This window comes from Dunckerocampus dactyliophorus, chromosome 20, assembly GCF_027744805.1.
Source record: "Dunckerocampus dactyliophorus isolate RoL2022-P2 chromosome 20, RoL_Ddac_1.1, whole genome shotgun sequence".
Lineage (NCBI taxonomy): Eukaryota > Metazoa > Chordata > Actinopteri > Syngnathiformes > Syngnathidae > Dunckerocampus > Dunckerocampus dactyliophorus.
Window position 1 is genome coordinate 12780356 of NC_072838.1, and position 20300 is coordinate 12800655.

The 20300-nt window shown below is 40.2% G+C and overlaps 1 protein-coding gene across 1 annotated transcript in view; it reads left to right on the forward strand.

Annotated features, from left to right (window-relative positions):
* adgrb2 (adhesion G protein-coupled receptor B2) overlaps window positions 1-20300 on the forward strand; it is a 468300-nt gene that overhangs the window by 168692 nt on the left and 279308 nt on the right. The window contains exon 2 of the mRNA XM_054763627.1: window positions 238-399. The gene's annotated coding sequence lies outside the window, so the exon portion shown is untranslated. The remainder of the gene's footprint in view (window positions 1-237; window positions 400-20300) is intronic.

Consider the following 20300-nt stretch of genomic DNA (forward strand, 5'->3'; position numbering starts at 1 on the left):
TCCATGAAGTAGGATTGCTTCTTTATAAATACAATATTTTTTGTAGTTAGGGCATAGAAAACCTGTTTGACATTCTAAATACGTTTTCAACATTATTAGAGCCCTCTGTACATGAAGTAACACCCCTATAGTCACTTTTAACCTCATATAACTGTGCTGTTATAGTATCCGGAGAGTTGCCATTTGAAATGATTTTAGTTTTGTGTCATGTCTGTGATCTGCTTTTTTTTTCTACAGAATTAAACAACTGAATGAACATCCTTGGAGAATGGATAGGCGACAGCGCGCATATTGTTTTGAGAAGCCAACCTCTTTACTTAAATGACCCCAGCAACTAAGTGGAGCTACGTTCATCACGGATCTCCGACGAGAAGTGGACTCACGGGACCAATTGGGGGGGTAAGTCACTGTTGATGCACTGCACTGCTGATGGGGATATCATCCAACGTCATGTCGAAAAATCCGAACTATGCCTTTAAAATAATGGCGATCAACAAAGCAGAACAATCAAACAACTGTCAAGCTTGAAATGTCCAGATTATTTCTTTTTAATCTCTGGTTTTGAAAAAGAGGTGTCATTTTATATTCTGGTCAATGCTGTAATAAAGCAGAGGGTTTTACTCGGCTATGCAGCAATTTTTTTGTTGTAAATTGATTTGCAGCTGACCGCAAGCCAAAAGAAACTGTTTACTGGTGAGAGCTCAATTAAGTGTGACCTTTGTTGCGATTATAGCACTGACAGCCTTGAGGAACACTTTTGAATAATTTCTAGCAGGTCAGAATGGCTGTCATGTTCCAGCAGTCTCCTTTCTACTCCCAAGGCCCCTCTTTTCAAGAGAATCTCTATTGGCAAATAAAAGCCACCATAAAGTGTAACTTTTAATTAGACTTTATCATTTTGTCTGTGTCAAGCTGAGTTTTACATCCACTGGACCGCTTAAATTGGCGACATGCTTTAATCATTCCAAGTCACAGACAACGCATCTTAAAAGTGTCTAAGAGAAGAAATAAAAAAAAACACCGTCTCATTTTACAGGGCTTTGTCCTTGGAGGGAATAAAAAGAAGATTCAGCCCTGTTTAAATTGATTTTTGTATGGGTTAAAGGTTTCACCAAAGCTTCTAATCCTCAGAGGAGAAGATAAATCTAATCAGGATGTTTTTTTTTTCACTGGAGGATTAGCAGCTGCAAGCCCTTCTCAGTTTCCGTCTCATGTACGCCACTTCCTTATCATCATTTTTTGGGCATCTCTTCACAAAAATATTAACACCTATTGTTTCATTATTAATGTGTTCTTGCTTTTATGTTTTCTTGCTTGGTGTGGATTTTTTTTTCTCAGGAAAACAACCTCTGCCCTTGTCATCTTTCACCCCGAACACCAAATCCCCTGTTTCAGACTGTGGATGAACCGTCTATTATCCAAATCGCAATTCCTGCTACACCAGCTTACTTTATGTGCGCCCCCAATAGGTAGTGACCACTGAGGTGTAATTTATCTCTAACAAGCAGGGAACGCACTCTTTATGGAGGTTTAGTTGGCAATAATATCACCAAACTCCAATTTCCACTTGGAAATGTTGATAGTGTGCCCTGTGTGCAGTGAAGTTATGTTTCATCAGACACTTCACATCGACAGTAACAAGAGGAGCATGCCATTGAACCATCATTCACTGTGAACGGGTCTGACTGAGTGTAATTCAAACAGGACTGTCAGCATCACGGAAACCACTGCTTAATGAAAATAAAAATGTACCACTTTGAAGGTTCCGCTGTATGGCAACCTCAAACACAAAAGACAAGACGTTAACATGTCACTTGGCAAGGACTTGGATTGGGGATCCAGAAGGTGGGAAGTTCATGACTCCTTAACTCTTTCAATGCCAAAGACGTCTATTGACAGGCCTACTAATCGTACTCAAATTGCGAGGTGCCCAAAGATCGCCACCCCTATAACGCACAGAACACAAAGCATAATTCCAATACGGACTGTTGAATGATCTCAACCTGTGATATGCCAACAACGATCTCATGTGTTAAATGGATACACATCTAAAAACGGCTTCTCAGCATTGCAACGCCTCAAAAACAACGTCCTCACACAAGCAACAGATCATTTGCACAAAAATATATCTGCTGATTCATCTTAGCAGAAAAAAAGTCCATTGCCGTTCACTTTCGCTTATAGCATCTTCATACAAATGATGCAGTCAGTGTAGGACGCACTTTGAGACTCTCGGGATGCAAAAAATACAGTTTCCTACGAGGCTTTCTCATCCAAAATCTGATTTCGGAATATGTTTTTTTTTTTTTTCTAGTGTGCTATGTAAGGGCTTAATTAGTGACAGAGATGTTCAAGTCTCGCCGTGTGCATCCACTTCTGTACTAGTGCAGCCAAGACTGCCTGAAATAAACACACCGATGTTTGCATTACCGTTGTTACTGAAACTCCTCTGAGGCCTCAGCCTCTGCAGCTTCCGCTGTTCTGGGATGAGTTTCGAGCAGAAGCGTTTTCACTCGTTTGCATCTGTCTTGAAACAGGAGACAGGATAATGTCACAAAGAAAAAGCGCCATTAAAGGACTGGTGTTTTCTCTCATGAAGACATCGCCAGCCATCAGAACATGTCAGAGTGAATGCAAAATAAACTGTTGAGCGAGGGGTAGATCGTACAAAAGCGAGCAAACGTAAGCTCCCGCTCTCTCGTAGCATCCAGAACTTCCAATTAAATTGTTTTGAAGTTCAGGGCTTTGTTTTTGTGTGCTCTTTGTTTTCCTTTTTTGAAAAATCTGAATCCGCAACACAGAATGTGGTATCATTAGTTGCTCGTCTGGTACTGTCTCTCTCCCTTCACTCTGTGTCTCTGCCTTTTAAACTGCCTTGCTTTCAACCCAGATCAGAGACAAAGTCATATATTTAAACCTTTTTTAGAAAGAAAAAACAAAGCATAAGTACAGTGACAGTTAAACTGTTTTATGTGAGCTACTCCCGCCCTCATTGTTAACCCTAGTTTGGTTTCCATTCATTCTTTCTCTTAATACACTTACTTTCCCCTTTGCACACTTCCTGTAGCAAGATGCTGCACCACAAACTTTTGTAGATATCCGACATTGGCTTAAACCACCAAATCAGGGGTCTCAAACTCAATCTACCTGGGGGTCGCTGGAGGTAGAGTCTGGGAGTATTGGGAGTGGTGCCGGCTCCCGGCATGCTTTGCGGTACTCGTTTTATAAAATGTTGCTGAAGTTACGTGTTTAGAGTCAACATAGTTGTTATTATTCCCCCTAGTAGTAGCTTCCCCCATGCTAGTTTACTTACCTGTTACATGCTGAGCTGTTATTTTTGTGTTGGCACCGTGATTGTGGTTAGTGTTCTGGTGACCCCTCTGTTCATTTCACTGTGTGAGAAGCTCCCTGTGAGCTCGGTGTTGGCAAATATGCAAATATAGCCCTAATTTACCACATATTAAAACTTTGTTTTGTTTGTTTTATGATAAATTTTAAAAAAATAAAGTATTAGTACTTAAATTTCTGTTACAAAAATTACATTTTTTTTCCTCATATTATTTTGAGTTTATTCTCGTAAAATTGCAACTTTTTCAACTATTTCAACTTTCTTCTTGGAAATTTTCTTCTCATAATATCATGACTGTATTACCTCAGCCAAGCGCAGTGCAAGCGCAGCACAGAGGTTGTGTTTTTTGACGGCTTTAATCTGTTTGTCTGTTTGTGTTCAAAATAACGTGGGAAAACGCTCGGCTCTAAGGTTATGGAGCCAAATTATTCTAAGGGAATAAAATGCTAATTATGTATTCATATTATATAAACCAAGTGGTGTCCAGGCATAACAGCTGTTATGATAGTTACATGAATGTTTTGTGAGTGCAAGGTTCATGAATTTTACATTGTACACTTATTTGTAGCTCCGCCAAGCGCAGCGCAAAACACATTGCTAGCATGCTAACATGAGCACACAAGCACTTTTGGAGATTTTCATGAATATAAACTTAAACAGACACTTAGCGCTATCATGCTAGGTGTTAGCATGCTAACATGAGCATGTTAGCATAATAACTTAAATAAATTAATACATTGTACAAACATTTTTAGCATTTTCAGAGGTAGGCACTTACTGTATATAAACACTTGACACTGTTATACGAGGTGTTACCATGCTAACGTTAGCATTTTAGCATTGTTAGCATTCTGTAAGTCATTCAAACCTGCCCATGGTATGTTTTCATGCTCAAGGAATCAAAATGGGTAGATAAAATAAATGTAGGACTGATATTTATGGTGTAAATCACAATATGGGGGGAACTATGGTGCTTGGCGGAGGTCTGCGCTCTCATTGTGCTTTTGTAGTTGCATAATATTTTGACTTTATATACATTAAAGCTTTCTTGGTAACCCACTTTTCCAAAAATTACAACTTTATCTGTTGTATTGTTTGTTTTTCATAATATTATAACAGCATAACAGTTTTCTTTGATATTTTAAATTTAGGCTACTCACATGACATTATTTTCTGTTTTGTTTTTTTTAAGTTTTCTTGTTAAATCATATTTTAGAATGTGCTGCAGGCAAGTAAAAAAAAAACAGCCACGAGCCGCAAGTGGCCTATGGGCCTCACCCCGGACACCGCTGCCTTATAATCATTGGGACTGTTAAAATGTTACTTAAAATATTGTCAGTATAGTCAGTAAAATGCAGAAAATACAACATATTAATTCCTATGTCGTCTATTCTAAGTAGAACTGATTGAGATCAGACATGCCTGTGTTGCGACGTGTTAAAGTGAATGAAAGCTTCGCATCTTTTCTTGGAAAACACCTACAGTCTGCGGTACATCCTCATGTATATTTCATCCTCAATGGGATGGAGCTCTCTATTATTGATGGCCGACTGCTCAGCTGTCTGTCTGCTGCTCTCGTCGCCCTTTTGAGGAGTTTACGTTACAGAGAATGACTCATAACTGAATCATATATTTGGGGGGGGGGCGGCTGTGATGCAGGGAGATATTTTCAAATGAACTCTCTCGGGCTAACATGCAGCATTGATTTAAAATACTGTTGTGTTTAAAACACAATTGTATTTTGTTAGAACTGCCCCACCATTCCAAATACAATACAGTGGGTTTTTTTTTCCCCAATATCTGGTGTGAATGGAGTTAATTGCGCAATAAACCCCTTTAAATATCTACCCCTCCTATTCTGTTTTACAACTTGTAATTATTGTATTCAAATGTGGAAAAGCGCTTTGGTCAAACCATTGCTTTGCATATTACATCCCAGGCCTCCCTACCGTGGATAAAGAATAAAAACACCAAAAATTAAAGGGATGGCAAGTGTAAAAGCACTAATAACTATGTTTGGTTCTGTTGGCTTGTTTTGGATTTTAATTTTGTATTTTCTACTGACCTTATGATGTTTAAAGACACCAGGTGTCATACACGGGAACATATTACTACTAAGGTCAGTTGCTTGATATCAAGCTAAACAAGAATGCTAATCTGCAGAGTTAGCTAATTATGCCTGCTAATGCTCTCCCAGTAGCTACATTTCTTCTTGAAACTTACCTTTGATTCCTTGTTAAAGGCGCTGTGGTTGCTGAAACGATTTTACAAAACATAAGAAAAAGTACATTAAAACTGTCCTGACCCAGGAAGAGGAAGTGGGGGAATCAAATAAAGGTGACACACCTGTGGCCACCTAGAAAATCACATAGTGGAGTACACAGGTTGACTAAAATCTTACCTAAATGTTGGATATGGATGTTAACTCCTGTTTGGATCACCTCTGGAGAAAGTTTGGGGTTAAGTGGATGCACTCTGGTTGGACACGAGTAGAGCACTTTTGACACACAAATGTTACACCAATTTGGCGGCCATTTTGGCTCCAATCCTTCTCACATGTTCTCTTACAAAGACGACTACACACACAGAACATACAAGGTGTGAGTAACACGGCCAACACATTTATTCAACATCATTTTCTGTGTACTGCTCTCAACTGCATTGTTGTAACTTTGTCCTGAAGGAATGCACTGGTGTCATTTTGTTGACTTGTTTAGCCTTCTGTGTGAATGTGTTGATGCATTTCACTGACACAGTATATGTATTTGTTTTAAATGCTGATGGTTCTAACAATGCCCATCTTTTCTGCATGATTTGAGAACATTTGTATTTTAAGCTAACACAACCTTTTGTATGCATTTTTTTTTTTAATGCTGTTTCAGAAGTCCTTTAGCTGTTCTTTTTTTTTATTATTATTTTTGTAGCAACAATTGACTGTCTCCAGTACAATGTTGTTCAACTGATGTTCACAAGGGTATAGTGCCACAGTGTGTTGCGGACACTGTTTTTGTGCAGACAGAGGACATGGTCAGTGCTCCAGAACTTGGAACACCTGAAGGAATTAGTTGCACTAACTGCCAAGGCTTGCTCAACCTCTATTTCTGCAGAATAGTTTTACATTGTTGACCCATTTTGTGCTGAAATACATTGTTTTTCAGTTTCGGGTAGCGTTAGCTTTTATTTTCAACCTCTGGCACTTCACCACTTACCTTTTGGACCATTTCAAGCTATTCATTAGACTTGAATGACTTGAACTTCAATAAATAACTGGAAGAAATGGGATGTTCTAAAACTTTTGACCGGTAGTGTATGAATTTTTACCTTTATGGCTACATTGGCCATTTAGTTAGGTAAATATGTGAAGGTATGGCGGACCCTTGCATTGAAATCATGTACAAAATAAGACAAATAGTGAAGGGAGAGTTCGAACTTCCAGTCCATAGTTTCTGAAAATGTGTCGCCCCAGAATGTTGTATTTCTATAGCCCTGTCGTTGACTCTTCATATGTATTAAATGGCCAAAACTACCAAATACTTGGAAAAGAGTGGCTGTGGCAGTGTCTGTAATCAGTGGTAATTAAATGTGGCTGTACAACTGTGATTGTGAAGTAATGAGTAGTCGGGCCTCGTGCCAGAATGTCTTTTCTCATGCAGTGTAAGTTGAGGATGCAGTTGATTGTCGCCTACAGACATCCTGCCTTCCAACCTTCCTCACAAGTATGTATTCATGCGTTCAATCAGAATATTTTTAGAGATGTTCTGTCAAAACTGTGCCGAGGCTGTGATGCCGGGGTACTGATCCGCTTGAACAAAAGTCTGCCCTGTTTGTTTATTTAGCTCAGAGCTTTTGTTGTCAAATCCGACTTAGGGGTGGCAGTGTTGCATGGGATTGGTCCTATATGGACCTTCTTTTGCGGTGCTCTGCACATACAGCGCACACGGGGGAGGTTGACACGGCTTGCACATTTTAAAATGACTCCTTCTTTGATCACGAGATGTCAGAGAATTATTCTGAGTGAAGCGTATGAAATGTTTTTATTCTATGTGTAAAAAGTCCAAGTCGCTCGAAGCTGAAGACGTACATTTTAAAGCATTCCGCTTGTGTTTTAAAGTTGATTGATGCATATATTTTGTCTTCTTTGGTCTATATGCTTAATCTCCCTTTTTTTTCCTCAGTATACTCTGCACATGCAGCACTTTATCATGATGTATCCTATCGAGCATACAAGGCAGCCCTTCAGTCGATGTCAATGTCTTCTGTATAGAACGGATCAGCTACTTCATGGAGGATGATGTGCTATTTCAGGATTGCTTATCGTTGTGGTTTCTTTTCAGAATCCACACACACGCCTACATATCTACATGCTAATATTTACGCAGCATGGTATGGGAAACTTTGCCCAAGAGGCTCCCTTTGCTAAACTGGCGTCGTAGCAGAACAGTTCCCATGTATTATACATGTTTATGTACACAGGCTCCTATTGGACTATCATGGCTTTGCTATACTTCAGTGCGAAAACACAAGTGAGGCACACAGCACTGAAATTCATTTTACTGCAGTGTGACTCGACGTGTGTTTTTGGGTGGGGGGCTTTCATAAGCAAGATTTCACCCAGTAGACCACACAAGGCTGGAAAAATGTCCATTTGCTCCATCTCCATCATTCTGGTAACACAAGTAAATGCCTAAATCATTCTCGTGCCTACAGCAAAGCATAGCGGTGGTCGTGTCGTGGTCTAGGGCTGCATGAGTGCTGCTGGCACGGAGGTGCTCCGGTACACTGAGGTGAAACTTGAATTCCAACATGTGCCACGTTTTGCTTTGGCTTTCTCAGCTTCACTATTAAGTTTTTTCTAAATATATTAATTTGAAAAAAACTATTATTAACTCATTCAATCCCAGCTATTTTACAAAAGACAACCCTGTCAGTATTTTAGCCGGCCATTTTAGACGATTTTGTCTGATCTGTGTATCAAGCCCAAGGTTGCTTATAATAAGCGCATCTGGCAACACTGGCGTGTGTGTGTGTGGCTGTGAGTCTGTCTTGTTTATGTCTACTATATTGGGTAAGAGTGTAAAGGTGACTATATTGGTGTTATTTCATGTCTAGAGGGCTCTATTGTTGAAAAACATATTTAGAAGGTTGTAAGAAGGTTTTCTATGCTCTAACTACGAAAATATTCTATTTATAAACAAGGAATCGTATTTTGCAGAAATTCACTTACCACAGTTGAGTCTGGAACCTATAAACGACGATAAACGAGGGATGACCATTCTGACCATCTTGGACACCGTGAAGTGTACTCATTTATATTGCCAGCTGCCAGCTATTGAGACAATAATGCCACTGCGTTGACTTATTTTCAAAGTTTAGAGCGTTTATTGATACTTTTGCTTGATTTCTTCATGTCCAAGCCGTGAACTACCACTCTAAATTGCACTACCATTCCAAAGGTTTGGACACTTTCCCATTCACTTTTGACTGGTAGTGTATATGCATGCTATGGTATTGTTCCCTGAATATATAATGGTTGCTAAAATGTGAGGGGTATAAAGTAGTCCCTCGCCATGGTGTGCTTCAAATTTCACGACTTCACTCTATCATGTTATATAATGTAATAAATCATGCTGTTTTGGGTTGAATATGGCCTAATATTAGTCTAAAAATATGCATATTTAAGCAAATGTTACACATTTTATGCCTAAATTAAGCATTTCCAAGCATAAAAAGGCTAAATGAGGCAAAATACAAATATAAGGCATTCAGAAGACCCATTCAAAGAGGTTATGAAGATATATAATATTCTACACTAGTCACTTGGCAGCATTTTCCTGTGAAGTAGCACCCAATTTTCTGTGCATGCATTCAATTTACATATTGAAGTGGATGTGATGGCCGTTTGCAAAATGCACATCAGTTTGCCAAATGAGAAATAATACAAACACATGCACTTTTCATATGAAAGGGTAAACACTTTAAATCCCTTGGGTTATATTTCTCTTCTGAGTCCAGGAGTTTGGCATTTTTTTACGTGTGACAAGGAATAATACCAAGTTATGGTTGGTTGAATCTGTTTTTTTTTTTTTAATGTCAGAATGTAACAGAAGAGATCAAAACCACCTAAGAAAGAAATGGGCTCTCATAATTACTCAAAGCGCACTGTGTGGTGCTTGGTGTGTGTGTGTGTGTGTGTGTGCAAACCCTGCAAGCAGTGATGCGTGAAAAGTATTTAGAGAGGAGGAATAGAAAAAAAGAAAAAAAAAAAAACATGCATTGATAATTTATTACTTCCAGGAGTCATGTTCAGCCCAAAAGAGAGAGACAATTTACATGAATCTGGAGATTAAAACAATGGAATGGCACTTTGAATACATCGCTGCACTGTGAAACGGCATAATAACCTTTGCTGGGATGCAAATATTGGCCTTGTTCTGGTTGCATGCCATGACATGCAATGTTTGAATTCAATCTTTCGCGTCACGCTTTGCCTTTTGTTAGATTATTTGGAGCAACTCACGGAGACAGGTGTCCAACAAAAACAGGCCAAAATTAGGCACACCTATCCAGGACAATAAAATTACATCGGATTTCTAATATTTTGCACCCGCGTGCATCTGTCTGCACACACGCCAGTGGTTGCCACGGCAACAGTGCCTCCTTCTCTCCTGCTATATTTGAGGATTTCAAGTGACTGCTGTCTTCCCTCACCTCCCCTCTCAGCCACTTCCGACACAAATTCAGCCTTCCATCCTCTTGTCTCCTGGGGCAAACGGAACCTTAAATGGAGCTTTAATGAAATCTCAGGGATTGTCCTGTGGCTTGTTCAGGCTGGCTCCCCTTACCCCGGGTGGTACCCCTGTTTCAGCTGCTGCACAGTTACTAATTGAAAGGCCTCAGGACAAGCAATGGGATGGGGAAGGGTAGATGAGGAGCAAAACACAAAAGGGATAGAGGCACATGTTTTTAAAGGTCACATGTGAGACGGTTGGACCCTTGCTCGCCAAGTTGTCTTCTTACGTAGCCTCTTTTTGGTGCAGATCGTGAAAGTGTACATTTAATTAGCTTATGTGAAATTAGCACATTGTTGACTATGGAGGCTTGGTTAATTGGAATGTTCTGGAGCACGTCTATGCAAATACACACTGTGTGTTATTAGCCGTAGTGTGTGTACTCACATCCTCATGAATAGATCAACAGGCTAGGAGCCAAGTACAGTGAACACACAAGTGTACTGCTGCAGTAACTGTTGATCATAAAGCAGAATTAAAGAGAAACGCTAATGAACAAAGAAACAAAGTTGATATTTTTTTTTAATATATATATATTTTTAATTAAAACTCTTTGAAATGCCTCGGAAGGATTACTATTAATGAACTGCTACCTCTGTGTATTTCAAGTTGTGCCAAAGCCGACAGTGCTCCAAATGCAAATACACCGCACTACCACATATCATAAATCATTCATTCACTTACCTTTCTAATTCTTGTTGAGGTTTTTTAAGTCGAGCCCAAAGTGCAGGAACCACACAGGGGCTAACCATCAAGCTATGATGGAGAATTGCCGTCATCCATTATCTTTTCCAGGCAAGCCGTGTCATTGTCTTGTTGATCTCTACTGGTGCTTACTGTTGTTACTGTTTGCAAACAGTAGAAGAGTATGTTAAATAATGATGGTTCAAAGAGCCGGCTCTTTAAAGTTAAGCCTTTCCCCCCCCCCCCTGGGAAGGGACGCTGGGAAGGTGAGGAAAAATGGCAGCAGAAAACAAAAGCTGAGGCACTTTGTGTTTCCGAATGTCAATCTTCACTGAAAACTAGCAAATACTGTTACTTGGATGATGCTTTTTCTTTTAGTTTTGCACATTTTAATTTATATTTGGTTGTGCAATGTTTTGTTGCTGTTGTTTCACTGCAAAAAGTTGGAGATTTACATATTTTATTACATTTACACATGCAGTCGTCCTTCGCTATATAGCGGTTCGAATATGGCTCTCACTATATCGCATTAAATGAATAAATGATTGCTGTTTTGTGGTTGACTATGGCCTATTATTAGTAATACGTTAGACTGCATTACCTTTTCACATTTCGAAAAGACTATCGTGCCAGCAGAGTCGAGTCGACATGACATGGCTGAGATCGAGTGGGGGGAAAAAAGAGGTTCTCCTGGAAATGGCAAGCTTTTGGCTTCTTTTGTCCTTCTTCCCCACTCAAGTTTGAAATACTTTTAAGTTTAGAATAATTAAATCGGAGAGGCTAACTAGTTAGTTCGCGAGCTGGCTGTCAAGTGGCAGCCGTCTGTTATTTCCCTGCAGTGATCCCGTAGCCTGCATAATAGGATAGGAGTGTAAAAGTGACTACTGGGGTGTTATTTCATGACTAGAGGGCTCATTTAGAAAGTCATAAACAGGTTTTCTATGCGCTAATAAAATATTATGTTAATACTGAATCCTACTTAGCGGAAAATCGCAAATCGCGGTTGAGTATTAAACCAGTTAACCGTGATAAACAAGGGTGACTACATACTCTGTCTAATTTGAGATGTGTTATATCAGGGGTGTCGGCCCGCAAACATCTTTGACTAAACTTGCCGTATCATTTGAGTATCATTGCCCAGTGTCCTGGTTTTTGGTAATCAAAATACGATCACCCTCTTATAGCCATGCATTGTGTCTTCTGTGGTGTTGACAAGATGGACACAGATCATTACTACAATGTGAAGTGGACCATTTTAGCACCAAGCATAGCTGAAATTAATTAATGTCAAGGTACTGATCTAACTCCTCCCACCAGCAAAATTTGTCAAACTGTTGATATTGTGATCTTAGAATCTATACCAGTATCAGAAACCTCAATATCTGCAGTATTGACGTTTTTGATATTGATCTGCCTATCACTAGTGATGACTGGCCAGTTTTCTTGTGGGAGAAAAACCGATGAGCAGAGAAAATGCATAATTATTTCTTCATATTGAAGAGGTGCCCAAATGTTTTGCCCAAGACTACTGCGAAATGTTTACACGCACACGAACCCTTTGGCAGTGTACATCATCTGTATCCTCATTAATGTAGTCCACATGTAAAAGTTAAATGAAAAAAGTCCATCATATTTTAAACCGAACCTGCTCTCCTGATGATGGTTGACAACACATGGGCTAACCTTGGTACTCATCAAAGCATAGCATCTGTTCACGCCCACACTTTTATTAATGTGTTTTCCCTCGCCATCCCGTCGGTGCCGGCTTTAATTAGCGCAGCTATGAGAAGGAGATTAGTTACCTGCCAACCTCTGCAAACATTAATATCATATAGAGCTTTGCTATTTTATCCCCTCACCAAGCACTTGACTTAATACATGTCTTCAGAGTGTTATTGTGTTTGCACGGATCGTACGTAGCATTACTGCTGCGAGGTTATTAGCACCGTGTGTGAGATTTCTGGCAACACCACGAGGTGCAACTCATGTTGGCAGCAACCAGTGGACGGTTGGAGACAACCGCAACATTCTGCACTGAAAGCTAATCACGGGTTTATTTTTTGGCAAGGTGATTTACGTCTGATCCCTGCCATGACGGCTGTGAGTTCAGATGATAAATCAAATCAAAAGTTTCACCTGTTGTCTTTTTTTGTTTTGTTTTAGCACCAGAGACTTGGTAGGCATCTCTGTGAGAGACACCATCTGCTTATAATCATGTGAATACCGTTGTTTGCACAATTTATGTTCAGTTGGAGCGCTATACACGCACACACACACATGCACACACACACATGCAGTGTGGCTATGATTCACCGTCAACATGAATGTCACTGTGTGTCAGTGTTTTTTGAAATATATAGAATGTGTTGCACTGTTTGATGGCGGAGGCATCACACAGTGTCTAATTAAAATAACACATGAAAACATTGCTTGTCTGCAAAAAAAAAATAAAAAATAAATGCCACCATCAAATGTATTTAGGTAGGAGATGTCTCTGTAGGTGTTTTTATTTTGTCCCCATACACACTCATGAGAATACACACAACATAGAAACTATAAAGTGTGTTTGAGATCAGGATGCTTGCCAAAGCTGAGTCATAGTGCTACGTGAGCGAGATCAGTTTTGGGTGAAGATTTCATTAAGATAAATCGTCAGTAGTTAGATGTATCTGGGTGATGTGGAATTTCCATGAAAGTTTCTTGTGGCAATGGAATTCAAATGCAAACAACTATAATGTGTAGTGTATCGGTCCTATTCAACTTGGGTTAATGTATTTTTCCAAGTATAGTCGTCCCGCACCACAAATATGCGGCTTCACGCCATCACTGTTTTTCATAATTAAATGAAACTGATTTATTACATTTAATTTAAGCAAATTTAATGTATTCTTGAACTAAATTAAGCATTTACAAGCATAAAAATAAAAATAAGGCATTCAGAAGACGCACAGATGTCCAATATGTCTTTTTTTTTAATTATGTCTGTCAATATGGGTAATACAAGTGTAAAGGTGACTATAGGGGTGTTATTTCATGTCTTTAATGTTAAAACCCATATTTAGAAGGTCATTGACAGGTTCTATGGTCTAACAACAAAAATATTCAATTTCTAAATAAGGAATCCCCCTTCGCCAAAAATCACTTTCCATGGTTTGGTCTGCAACCAATTAACGGCGCTAAACGATATATTTATCTCCACATACACGTGTGTGTGTGTATGTCATAGTCAATGTATGGCTTTTTCAGCAATAATTGTGTACTTAAGCTGAGAAGGGAACCCATCGGTGCATGTGTCTTTCAAACTTCACAATACATTTCTGTTGTTCCGAGGTGTCGTGAAATATCCCGAATACCTGAAAGCCCAGAGAACATTTGGTGAACTGTAAGACACTTGTTACTTGGGTGTATGCAAAGAGAGCGAGGGACGCCCTGGGAGCCATATTTAGGGAAATATCGATGGCCCTTCGGGACCGATTGTGCCCGTGTTCGGGGATCAAGGGCAGCTGTGCTTCACACCAAGAGTATTGAAGCTGAACTAATGGGAATGTAATGGCCCTCCATCAAGCAGCTCGCCAGAATGAGTTGACTTCCCCCACTAACACAGTCAGGCACACATGATCAAACCTACTTGCATCACATGATTTCATCTTTGAGGATGAGACACACCGCAATTACGTAAAACAATTTATGTGTGACGTTTTCACCCTTTGATATTGTGGTTCCTGTACAATATTTTCAACACTATACACTCAATGAGGTTTCTACTGCTCACACTTCTGTGACAAATGTAAGTGTGATAGTTCGTTAGCTGTGAGACCATCCGTGGTGTGCCTCGTTAGAAGGACCACTGGGACAGTGGACCACTCCTGGGAATGAGGCACGCATGAGCCATGGAAATAACCTGAAAAAAAAAAAAAAAAAAAAAAAAGGAAATAACCTGGCTCTTCGGTCTCATGATCAGTTGACAGATTGCTCAGTGTGATAGTTCAATGTTCAAATCTGGTGCTTGGCCACTGAGTTCCATCATATGTACAACCTCTGGATATGTGCAACACCTTTTTTTGACCCAATATTCACAGGTTTAAATCTACCTGTTCTGTGATGCATGGTGTCAGAAGTGGGATTGCTGGCGCTGAGCCCATACTTGTCACACTTAGTTTAAAAGACCGAATAGATTCCAGAGATAAGTTTAGAAGAGGCCAATATGTTTTGTGTAGGGGTGTCCCAATACAATATTGATATCGGATGTTGGTCCAGTATCAGCAAAAACCTGAGATTATAGCCCTGCATCTTCGATATTAGCACTCCGATACAAGCATTCCATTCCAGACTCTGCTCCAGCACGCAGAAACCATGTGATCACAACAGTGCTAACAAAGAAGGAGCAGGGCATCGTGGTCGCACTCTTCGCCAAAGTCCCTAAAAAGACATTGCCCCGCTTTCATCACTACCAAACTCGTTGTGCAGCCAGAGCAGCACCACAAAAAAAAACAGCTTGAGGATCCACACAAGAACAGAGAGGCCAAAAGCAAACCTCCGACCCCCCCCCAAACATCTAATGCCGTCCAAAATATCAGCAAAGCATTAGAAGGCGATTTCTCCGCCCCCCCCCACATACCACCTGTTGCTGACTGTTCTGTTTGAGCGATATCACTTTTCTAACCTTATCTAATGTTCCAAACTACAAATAAATAACAAAAGTGTGTGTGTGATTCATGGTGATACTGGTTCAGATTGATATCGGAATCGGACGATACGCAAGGCTGCAATATCGGTGAATATGATGTGAATGCTTTGGTTTGGTTGCTAATGTTTTTCTTTTTTTTTTTTACACTTCTCTTCATATAAAATAAACAACAAAAAAACTCTATCTTGGATACTGTCTTATGCAAATTGTGGCAGAGTGGGGAAAAAAATGTTTTTCTGGATCATATTTTATGGACATTCACACATATATGTCTATTTATTTTGCCAGTTTAGCAGATTGGCAGGTTTGAAAAATATGTTTCTGTATTTTTCTCAAGTTGCTGCGCCCTCCCTGGTGCCTTCTATGGGTGGCTCACACTCAGAAAAACACTCCACCAATCTCCTGTATGCAGCCACTTCATTCATGACAGGCTGTAGCAGACCTGCTCTTTATGTGTGGACTCAAGTGACACATTAAAACAGATCCAGGGTACTTAGTACAAGAGATGACACTAACATTAACCTGTAGCTCTGGGGGGGGGGTGATCGGTTAATATTTGCCCCCTAAGGACAATTAAAATGACAGCATACATTCTAAATGTTCCCACACTGTAAGCAATTAAAAGGACATTCGTAACAGGTCTATCACACCTAAGCCCTGCCAACGTAACACATGCTTTTTGTCATGCACAACCATACGCAGTCATTCACATCAAGTCCGCATGATTCAGTTTAGCAATAACTGGAGCCGAGGTACCGGAATTAGAATTGTGATTTCATATGAAGCATTAGAAAAGCAGGCACTGGTAAATTCTCTTTCCAGGACTAGTGGCCTATGGTGTTGGAGGAGGGATCTCAATAGCATCATTGTTGGATGCATCTGAGATCACATCATTGGGTTTTAAATGATGTGACACAGTTTGCCAGCGCAAAGCAGCCACTCTGAAAACACATTCACAAAGCGTACCACACACATTTGCCAGTGAATGTCACATAAAAGCCGAGATTCGCAGGTTTTACACAGTGCACACAATCTCTGCACAAGTAATACATGCAACAGCTGCGTGAGGTGACGCAACAGCACTCAATGTCACTGTTGAGTGTTGGTTGCAGCACTGTCACGTCTGTGAACTCATGACTCGAGCTTTGAAAGACTGGAAATCTTACCCTTTAATGGGGACTCAACCCACTACTGTAAAAATCTCATAGATAAATTGATAAACCCGCTAACGCAAAATAAGACATGGAATTTATTACCTGTCCAGCTAATTAAATGGCTTAAGATGTATGGCAGCGGGGGGGATGGGAGGATGAATGAGAAAACACGAGTGAAACTGATTGCCGCATCTGATGAATGCATCCTTGCTTCCTCCCTCCATCACAAACACCCACAATTTACTCTGTCAGGCTCAGTTTACGTGCAATGCAAACATAGGCGCAACGGTGCGTGTCTGTCTGTTAAAGAGGTCCCAAGCAGAACGGTGCACACATCCTTATACCCTTGACTTCTAAGCAGCTTCAACAGCTTAGATTAACAGATGACCAAATCAACTTGATGATAAAGGAATGTTTTTTCAAATAAGAATAAGGTAGATCTTTGCACTTTGACTACAATCGAACCTTGATTAGCATACGTCCAGTATGTTTCGGTCTACGTCAAATTTCCGCAAACTGTATTGTGTACAATGTGGCATGCGTCTTGTCGTGTTAATATTTTCTCACCAAACGTCCCTGTATGCATGGAAACTGGAACCAGAAGTCATTGTCCCCCAACTCTGTCGCCTGTCTTTGACATCAGCGGTTGAGTCTGTAGTTCCTTGCTAACTAATGCAGCAACCCTGCGGGTCTCTGCTTTTCTTATTGATCATGACTGCAAAATAACCCAGAATGGAGCCAAAGAAAGTTGCAAGTCCCAGCATTTTGATAAAGGTGAGAAACGCTATTGAATTCCTTTCTCTGCCTCATAGCCATCTTTGCCAACAAATGAAAAGTGCCATGAAATGATCATTTTTCCCTTCCGTCATTTCTATACATTTTCTACATGTAAAACTAGAATTGTAAAGTTATAAAACATATTTTATGTTAACGTTTTTGGGTGTCCGGACTGAAAATTATATTGGGTTTTCGTGCGATTCGGTTTGAGTCAGACTGTCTGCAATGGATTATTGACTCTAACTGAGATCTCACTGTAGTTCCTCATTCATAAGAACATGTATGAGTGGATGCAACCTGCTCGTTCCAATAATTCCTCCTCAAAATCTAGCAGGGATGGCAACCAGATTGTTTTCATGGTTAACGCCCCTATCGTGATTCAATTTGTATGGGTTTCTTTTTCTCCTCCACATCCTCCTTTCACAGGCAAAGAAGAGAGTAGACAAGTAAATTGTTAATTTGGCACCAAAAAGGACAATGCCACGGGCCTCAGCTGGTGAAAAAGGCAATCCTCTTTCCATTAGCCTATTCTCCTCACTCTTGCAGTGAAGTGATTCCTATTAGAGTTCAATTTACAAGACAGTATCGCACTCAACTGTTTACCAGCCTGATTGAGACCAGATGACTTTGTCTTGCTCTAATTTCTCTGTCTCCCACTTTTTCCTCAGTGGACTCTGCCTTTCAGCCAACTTTTGTTTCGCACTTCAGCCAAATAGCACATTACTTCCGTCGCGAGAACATCCCGCAAGCTGTCAGGTGTTTCCTCGGGGAATCATATCGTATATCGTGACAGGAAACATCCGCAGAGAATAGTGTGGGGCGTGCAGGGCCGAAGCCCAAATGATCTTGTTTGACTCTGATGCTGACTGATCCCAATGGCAAACGATGCCGAGTGAGGCACAGATAAACTATTAACTTACAGGCCTCCCGCTTCGTCCCACATGACGCGAGCCTGCTGTGATGTGCATCGTCTGAACTGCTCTCTGTCTGTCAGGCTCTTTCATCTTAGCAGACATCTCAGCTGGCGCGGGTGGTGGTAGCGAGAGACGAGACAGAACACACACAAAACTAAATAATATTGACCTGGGAAATCTCTGGTGTTTCTTTGAGGACATCTAAAAATCACCTGGAGACTCTTACAGACGTGACAGTATCTGATAAAACCCGCACTTCACCTACCAGAAGTCATACTTACGGAGACAATACGGTGTAAGAGTGATGTTTAAAAAGGGTCACAATCGTATGTCGCGGCACATTTCCCAAGAAACGGTTTTGGTTTACAAAAAATCACAAAAATGGTGATGCATATCAAGAAACTTCCAGTACTCTTTTACTGTCTTAGAAATGATAGATCCTTGTTCAATGAGTTATGATTATACAAGTTCACAACCGACATAACGATATTTGCTCGACCTATTTCCCTGACCACTTGTTGCTAGGCATAATTTGTCCTATGGCAATACCAATCATTGTCATTTGGTAGCATTATCATAGTTCTGATGCTTTTACAGACAATGTTTCTATCTGTCTCATTTTAAGGTTTCCCAATTTGGTAACTCCAAACTCCAACCACTTTTTTTGGGGGGGGGATTTTGCAGTGGTTTATGCGCTAGTCCCGGAATCCAGGTTGAAATGCATTTTTTCTCTCTGACTCAGTTTCCTTCAGCATAAGGTGAAAATGCACATATGCAATCATAAGTAACATAAACCCTTTGTGAAAAATGGAAAAATGTGTAGCCCAGCACATGCTGTGCAATGATATTCTGGATCTCACGGCTGCATATGGATGACTGGCTGTGATTACATGCTGATAGCTGTTATTTGTGTCAAGGAATACGGCCAGATTTCTTTTCATTTCAATTTGAATTGTATTTTTTGCGTATAATTTAAATGAGTCTTCTTTGCCAATATTGCTACATGTTAATTACTTGCTGGATCGCACAAAACGCCCCCATCTTGAAGGTGATGACATGTTGAAGGGAACCATATGAAGGCAACCAAATGCTTGTAGTATAGTTTGTATTATAGTTATAGTTATAGTTTGTATTATATAGTTTTTGCATGTCTATTGAACACCACATCCTGCAAGGCCCTTTGAACATGTTAATGGAGCTGATGTAGATGTACCCCAACGCTACTTAAACAGGACACATTCAGAAATCAGACCAAGAAGTAAACTGTGAGAAACTCTTACCTGTGAGGGTCAGTGTGTGAGGGGTTGATTAGGGAATGGGCTCCAAAGAGCAGCCTTAAACAGTAATATAACGTGACTGTCCCATAGGGGGTTGGATTAATCGGCAAAGATTAATCTGTCTTGCACTTCTGTAAAGCTTTATTTCACGCTGAATGTCAAACCCTTACTTTCCATTCTTTGTATTATTCTTTGTGATCAAATTGAGAGAGTCGTTACATCTTCCTCATAACTGCTTAATTTTGATTATTTACTTTAAATAGTACAATCCAAACCTGCACTTTGCACCCAAAGGTGAGGGGCATTATGGAAATTCCTCAGCAAATGATTGTGGTATGGTCTTCAATGAGGTGTTGAAACTTTCTCACCTGCACGGGCCAATGGAAGCAGGGGCTTTTTCTTTTGTGCTGATAATCCTCCTGACCAGTGCAGCCATTTGAAAGAACGTTGCAGCAACTACCAAGAATACACAAATGCGCACGTGTGTGTTTTGACCTGGACACGCCGCGCTGGATGACGACGTCACTAAGCGTCACTGCTACTGGACCGTAAACTACCGTCTAGAGGCGTACAAAACGTCCTGACTTTACATATTGTCCCCGTAAATGTCACTTAAAAGGACTTTCAAATAAGGACAGATGAGTTAAATATGAATACTGGAATGGAAACT